The 8250-nt window shown below is 32.3% G+C and overlaps 1 non-coding gene across 1 annotated transcript; it reads right to left on the bottom strand.

Moving 5' to 3' along the window:
* Positions 1–3332: 3332 nt before the first annotated feature.
* LOC126019651 (U6 spliceosomal RNA) lies at positions 3333–3439 on the bottom strand. The gene has a single exon (XR_007499282.1). It is a non-coding gene; the product is annotated as a U6 spliceosomal RNA (small nuclear RNA).
* Positions 3440–8250: the final 4811 nt, after the last annotated feature.

The raw sequence follows: 8250 nt of genomic DNA, 5'->3' as shown, positions 1-8250 counted from the left end.
ATATATTTCAATTTCTTATCTTTTATTTATTTTTTAATTTTAATTTTTATTGGTTTTTGGTTTGGGGGCTACACCTGGTGATGCACAGGGGTTACTCCTAGCTATGCATTCTGAAATATGGAACACCAGGGATCAAACCAGTTCAGTCCTGGGTCTGCCCCGTGCAAGGAAAATATTCTACCACTGCGCTATTTCTGTGGCCTCAATTTTTTATTTTTTAAATAGGGGCTCTTGTCTTTTTCATAGAACATTGGGACATGGAATACTTTATTTTATCAAACATTCCTGAATTTTTTCTATAAAACTACGAAGAAAAGATTAAAGAAAGGCCAGTTGCCAGTGGCCAAGTGGTCTCAGATGCATTGGTAAATAAAAAATAATGACAGAACTAAATATCCAAGCCAAAGTCAATGTCAATAGAATCAAGAAACCTAAACCTTAATGATCTAAACTGAAATGGGCTTGCTATATTGGCAATTCAGGGGCCAAAGGTGGTGGTATAGAATGCACTCTGGTTTATTTGTAAAGGGAGGTTGACACTGATAGTGGGAATGGCCCTGACATACTATACATCTGAAATTCAACTATTAAGGACTTTGTGGATCACAATGGTTTCAGTAAAATAAAATTAAAAAATATATATATTTATATTTAAATATATAAAATAAATAATCACAGACTTAAAAGAGGATATCAATAGTAATACAATAGTAACAGGAGATTTTTAGTAGCACTCTTGGATAGATTGACCAGAGAATCAATAAGGAAGCAACAATTTTTAGAAAGATAGGGAAGAGGGGCCAGAGCGATAACTCATTGGTAGGGCATTTGCCTTGCATGTGACTGACCTAGGACGGACCTTGGTTCTATCTCTGGCATCCCATATGGTCCCCTGAGTCAGGAGAGATTCTGAGTGCATAGCCAGGAATAACCCCTGAGTGTCACTGGGTGTGGTTCCCCCCCCCCCCAAAAAAAAAACCAACAAAAAAAACACACACACAAAAAAAAAGAGAGAGGAAGAAATGGATTAATAGACATTAATCACATTCTCTATTTTCCAGAACATTCTTCTCATGTGCTTATGGAGGGTTCTCAAGGATAGACCACATGCTGTGATGCAAAATAAGTCCTTAAATAAAGAAAATAGGAAACATATCAGGTACCCTTTCATATAATAATTCATTACAGTTGCAAAAAAACACAATACAAAACTGAGAAAACCCCAAACAATCAGAAACTCAACATTATACAACTCAACAACCATTGTTCTTAAAAGCAGTCAATAAAGAATCGAAGACTCCTGGATACAAAAAAAAAATGAAGACATAAAGTACCAGAAATCTTGAGGCAGAGAAAGCTATAGAAAACTGGGATGATCTTCATAATTATTTATCTCTCGTACATGCATTGGAAGGTGCATTTTTAATACATCGTTTACTGACTCGGTAACATGAATTAATATGACTATTATTAAAAAATTAAGAATTTACATGTCTTAAATAAAATATTATATATTGGACTTTTTGTGAGTTGCAGTGTTAAATAAGTTTAATGATTTGAGGATATGTTAACAGTTTAAAATAACTCCATTTTAATATTTAAAATAGACTCAATATATTATTTCTCCCTAAACACTGTGTCTATGAATATTAAGGAAAGTGAAGGATGGCAATGGATATGGAGTGTTCACTAAGAGTTATAATTAGATTCAGTGGAAATGACCACTTTCCTCATTATGCCCGTATTCTAATTAATGACTGTAAATTAATGCACTTCACATGACTTCTATAACTGCAACCAAAAAATCATACTAGCTTGTGAAAATGGCATAGGGTTAAGAAAATAATGAATTTAGTGGGCAGAAATATAGGACAGTGGGTGGGTTACTGCCAACCAGGGTTTGAGCCATAGTACTTCATGTAGTCCCTGAACTGGCCAGAAGTAACCTCTGGACCCTCACACTGATACTACTATGACTACTACTACCACCACTACTACTACTGATGAAGATGATGATAAAATTTATAAATTTTTGAATATGAAAAAATCACATATAATTGTTTTACAGTACAAGATATTCGACTTTAGTCATTTGTTCCCAAGTCAGAATGTAAAATAAATCAAGTCACAATATTTAGACTTTTTTTTATTAATGGTGTACAGGATCTTGAGAGCCATTCTGGTGATATGTTTGACTCAGCAGTATAGACCTGATGGTTTCAGGGACAGAAAATGAAACAAAAGTGCATAATATAAATCAAAATAATTATAATAATTATAATTATGGTTAAATCTGATTAGAAGAATATTTTTAGAAGTAAAATTTTAAGCTGATACTGAAATGATGGATGGAAATAATTTGAAGAAGCCTGGAAGATGTACTTTCAAAGCAATGGCCAATGATAATGCTATAGTTTGGCAAGATGTCACAAGATCAAAATTATTAGACAAAAGGGATGAGTGACAGAGAATATAAAAAGAGTTCATGGTATAAATTGATTTCTGTAGATTATTTGGAGAATATGATATTTGAATCATTTTTAAGTTATTTTGTTCTTTATAACTAGAACCAGGTGGAGCATGCAGAGGATCTCACATTTATCTTCATATTTCATGAATAATTGGAAAATTGGGTACTTAGAAAATTGAAGAAAAGGTAGACAAGCTACTTTACGTTCTTTTTCTTATTTTAAAATATTTTATGAGTAAAGAACCATGAACTACAAAGTTGAAAGTTCAGTTTTAAGTATATAATATTTCAACACCAGTCCCATTACCATAGTAACTCCACCAGTGTTCCTTATCTATAATCTCTCAACCTTGACTTCCACCCCCCTACCTGCCACCTTGAATGACATGTTGCAAAATTTGGTGGTGGCAGCTTAAATCTCATGTTTTCAGTACTGTTGAATCTGTGATTTTGTATATAACTATACCACTCTTCCACATCACCAATACAAACCAACCCCTGTCCCACTACTGCTTCAAATTATGGCATGGGAAGGAAAAGAAATATATTTTGTTGAATTCTATGCACCTGGGTGGAATGATAATAAGGTCGGTGCTTTTCTTGCACACGGTCAAATAAGCATTTCCATGAGTAATCCCTGATTGCAGAGCCAGAAGCTACCCCTGAGAACTGCCTGATGTGATACCTTCCCAAAATTATATACTCTCTAGTAAAATATTTTAGTCCTAAAATAATGTAGTCCTTTCTATATAGTACTTAAAACTCTGAACTCATTTTACAACAATTTTTTTTGATTTACTGTCCATATAATTGTTCTACTGAGCTTTATAATTTAATTCCTTTGTTCTCTTTTTTTTTTTTTTTAAATATGGAACGCTTCATGAATTTGCGTGTCATCCTTGCGCAGGGGCCATGCTAATCTTCTCTGTATCGTTCCAATTTTAGTATATGTGCTGCCGAAGCGAGCACCTTTGTTCTCTTTTTCAAAATTCTTTCAACAAAATTCATTTGGTAGTAATGATATGGACAGTCCTGCATAAAATGCAATTCAAAATGGAAAGATATCACAAAAAATGTCAGTTTATGAGTGATGTTATTACTTTATATATACTTTAATTTATACTTTATACATTAATTCTTATTTGTATCTGATTAGAAGAAAATGATGATCAGTGATGTAAAAATCCCCAGAAAATCACCCAAAGCAATCAGTTCAAAATGATTAAAAACAACCCTGATGCAATCATGTCACGTAAATCCCTAAGCCCTAATGCACAAGAGTCTACCAAAGTTTGTTTTCCCTGGAGTTTCTTGTGTATAGTCACATTATAATTATTTCTTTAAGGTTTGTTGAAAATTCTTTAGGGATTGAAAACTTCAAATCACAAATTAGATATAAATCATTTCCTGTTGCTCATATCCTGGACCACTAGTGTCTCTGAATCTTTTCTGTGGCAGGTAGGAATAAAATTTCTGATTTTTCTCTTTTTGTCTAAGTTCTGGAGTCTCATGATTAGGATTCAGGTATCTTCAAAATACCCATGAATGTTAGTTTAAATTAGTTTATTTTCCAGTTAAAATGAGTTTCTATATATTTTAATTTCTATTGATTAAAATTTTTTTAAAAATTGAAATTATGTGTTTAGACTAATTTAAAATTATGAATGGTATTTTGCTTACACATTAAACTCTTAAGACTTATATTGAAGTAAACAGTTGATAATTTTGTATATTTTATTATCTAATGAAAGAATATTTCCAAAGAAAAACTTTATCAATTAATTCAAAGTTAAAAGAAATGAAGCACAAATTATGATCATCCTTAAAAAAATTAAAGCTCGTAGAATATTTAAAAGATATATTTAAATTATTATAATGTTGGGAGTTAATAAAATTCAGTAAACACATTTGAAGTAAAATTATTGTTAATCAATACCATTGCTTTGAGTAATTGCAGAATTTGTAACTACATAAGTGTTGGCTCATTAAGATTATAAATGATGGCTATTTTAGGATTTATTTTGTCAAAGATCAATAGTGAATAAATAAGAACTTGGGTCTATAGCTATATCAAGGTAAAATGAAAGAAAAGAGGTTTGACTGGTACATCATTATGGCAATATGAATTATAATTTTGGCCACTCTATTGTGATAAGGCAACACATTCTATTACAATTTAACAGACTTGGATTGAAAAAATCAGTAGTATTCTGGAACTGAACATGGCAGAGTAGACCACACAATCGTACTTTCTTGGTAAATTTATATTTATAGGAAATGAATGACTCTGCCAGCTACCTGGCTTGCCTACTGTTTGTTTTTTATATCCTACCTTAAAAATCATTTTGGCCAATTTTGACTATTTATTTATGCTATAATGAACCAGTTGAAGTAGTTCCTAGTTAGAATTACTAAAACTAAATTAACTCTTTTTGTTACATTCTTTGGTCTTTTCCTAGCCTTCAAAAATTACCAGTTTCCCACTCAATATAGATTTTTTTTTGTTTCTGGACCATACCTAATGGTATCCAGGGCTAAAAGTTGGCTTTGTGCTAAGGAGCAGGGGACCATTTGGTATGGGAGATGAAACCCAAGTCAGTCCATGCAAGGCAAATGTCCAACCTGCTATCCCATCATTATAGTATGAAAATATATGCACTATATACATATTATATATGCATTTATATACACTATCCCCACCAATTCCGTATGTTTTCTAAGACTTCAAAATAGTAGCCTTATGCATCAGATATAATTAGTAAATAAAAGATCAATCCACTGTTATTCTACTATTTCTACATTTACATTTTAGCTGGTTACTGAAAGTTTTCCCCAAGTGAACATTTCACCAAGTAGTATTTTAGGCACAAAAATATTTATGGAGAACTTTCATGATGTATTACATTTTATTTTAAGTTGAAAGGGAATTATTGAAACATTTTCAGCAAATGATTACTATGTTTTTACTAATGTGTTTGTTATAAATGGTACCTATGATGTTTTTTCTCAATAACCTATACTAAATGACAAATAAGACTTTGCTTTTTTTTATTCTTGTGCAATAAAAAGAAATTTCATATTAGTATCCTTTGAATTCAATTCATTATTATGAACAAATATGTGTTGTCTCTATCATCAAGTTTATTTTTATTCCTATTTAATGGCCAAAAGTTGCCAATGTTGAACAACTGATCATAATATGGAATTTTATTTTTGCTATATATTTTTTTTTATAAAAAAGGTAACTAGACTAATCACTATTTATATTGAATCGTATTACCTTAATATTTCTAACTGGATTCCAACATCAATGAAAAACTCTATTTTTAAAAGATGCCTATTTTTCTATCTAATTAAGATATAATTATTTCCTGTAAATTATTTCTTATAAAGAGACCCAAATTTTTAACTATTATAAAAATGTTTAGTAATAGGGGCCGGTGAGGTGGCGCTACAGGTAAGGTGTCTGCCTTGCAAGCGCTAGCCAAGGAAAGGACCACGGTTCGATCCCCCAGTGTCCCATATGGTCCCCCCAAGCCAGGGGCAATTTCTGAGCGCGTAGCCAGGAGTAACCCCTGAGCATCTAACGGGTGTGGCCCAAAAAACCCCCCCAAAAAATGTTTAGTAATCAATTCTTTCAACAATTTAATCTGAATGATTGTGTTGAAATAGTTAGAAGATAATGAGTCATAGGGAATAAACATTGCTACTGGCTGCATAAATATAAAATAAGTAAACAATATTTAACATACATGCAGACTGTAGCATAAATTAAATAGAAAACAACCCATGCAAATTCCATGGTTATTGTTCATGAACCTTTGATACAACCTAGTAGTTGAAGTTGAAGTCTTAAGACCTTCCCATTATAGAAATAAAAATAATTCAGGTCAGTTCTATAATGCTATGAATTCATTTATACATACTTTTAGTGAAAGAAAAAAAAGCTTTAGATCTAATGCAGTAACTAAATTCTACAAAATATTTTAAATTGGCAAGTGTTTTTGTCCATGCACATTTCAGACTTTCAATTATTTTTAATTGTGATGTTAAGTTTCATCATGTTTTCCTGGCACTAAGTGACATGAAGACCATGGTGAAGGTCTAAGTATTTCATTGTTGGAACAAGAAGTAACTTCGTATATCAATACCATAAACATTAAGAATATAGTAAGCATGTTATCTAAACAAGAATGAAATGTATTTTAAATAATGAAATGTGAGCCCAATGGCAATAGAGCTTTGGTGTTGAGTGATGTGAGAATTAGATACATGGAAATGTGAAATTTTGCACTCCAAATGCATATTTTATTGTTAACAAATTTTTAGTCAATAAAACATTTAAAATGTGAACCAGACAAGAAACTGAATTGAAGAGTGATCAATGAAACGGTCATGGATAAAAGCTAAAATTGCTAAAAGAGGAAAGAAAGACGAGGGATATTTTAGACATGATTTGTTGACTCATGATTTTAAAAGAAAATTTAAAATGAATACAAATTATTTTGAATATTTGAAATTGGTCATATACCACATATAAAAGAGATGATGGGCATACCATTAATATTTGTTAAATACAGAAAATGAGAAAACTGTATTTAGCATTGAAATTTATATTTATTTGGGGATAGAAAAATATTTTAACCTGTGACTCATAAACTTTTATACACTAGTGCATTATTGTTTCATTTGAAATCATAGATATGATATGAAAAATATATTTCCAGCCCATTTAAGGAGTTCTTCCCCTAGAATCTATGGTCTCCCAAGCATTTTTATTATATTATGAATAGGTGATAAGACATTTAGTTCTATAGACCATCTCTCTAGTTCTGTCAATTTTAATCCTAATTTGCTCTCTTACTGTCTAAATAGCCCACATATGAGAAAGATCAATCTGTGTCTGCCCCCTTCCTTCTTACTAACTTTATTCAGTTTGAGTTCATCTACTTCCAACTAAGTAATGACTTTGTTTGTTTGGTTGGTTGGTTGGTTTTGGGCCACACCCTATGAAGCTCAGGGGTTACTCCTGGCTATAAACTCAGAAATTTCTCCTGGCTCGGGGAATGGTATAGGACATTGGGGGATCTAACCTAGGTCTGTCCTAGGCTAGCCTTACCGCTTGTACTATTGCTCTGACCCCGAGTAGTGACTTCTTGATCCATTCATTTGTAGCTTGACACTGGATTGTTTACTTTTAAAATATATAGCAAGTACTTAACAAATTGATTTTTACCAGAGAATTATTTTGTGGAATTTATTTATTATACAGTGGTTTACTGTAACAGAGTTTTGAAAATACAAATGTCAAGTGAGATCTTGTATGGTATCTCAAGGCCTAAGGTGCATGATATGTTTATGCCAGATCCTAATTATATCCCCTGCACTTCATGTCCCCCTCCCAATGTCAAACTTCACTGCATAGATCCCTGGTAGCCTGTGAGCATGATAGGGGTAATACTGGTAGACCACAAGCACTGTTAGATGATTCTAGAATTCCCTGACACCATAGAATACTCATACATCTGTACCCTCAAGTCTTCAACATTGAATCATCCTGCTTATAGTTGAATGAGTAACTTCCGGAATGTACTATGAATGCCTTGAACACTCTTAGAAAAATATTTCAAATTAAAAAATGAACTAAAGGACTAGAGAGGTAGTATAGAGAGTAAGGCACTTGTCTTGGAAGAAATCAACCCTAGGTCCATTTCTGGCCCTTTATATTATCCTTGAGCACTGCCAGTGAATAACCCCTGAGCACAGAGCCAGCAATGAGT

The sequence above is a fragment of the Suncus etruscus genome, chromosome 9, assembly GCF_024139225.1.
Source record: "Suncus etruscus isolate mSunEtr1 chromosome 9, mSunEtr1.pri.cur, whole genome shotgun sequence".
In the NCBI taxonomy this organism is placed as follows: Eukaryota; Metazoa; Chordata; class Mammalia; order Eulipotyphla; family Soricidae; genus Suncus; species Suncus etruscus.
The sequence above is the reverse complement of the archived record's forward strand: the minus strand, read 5'-3'. Positions and strand labels throughout refer to the sequence as shown.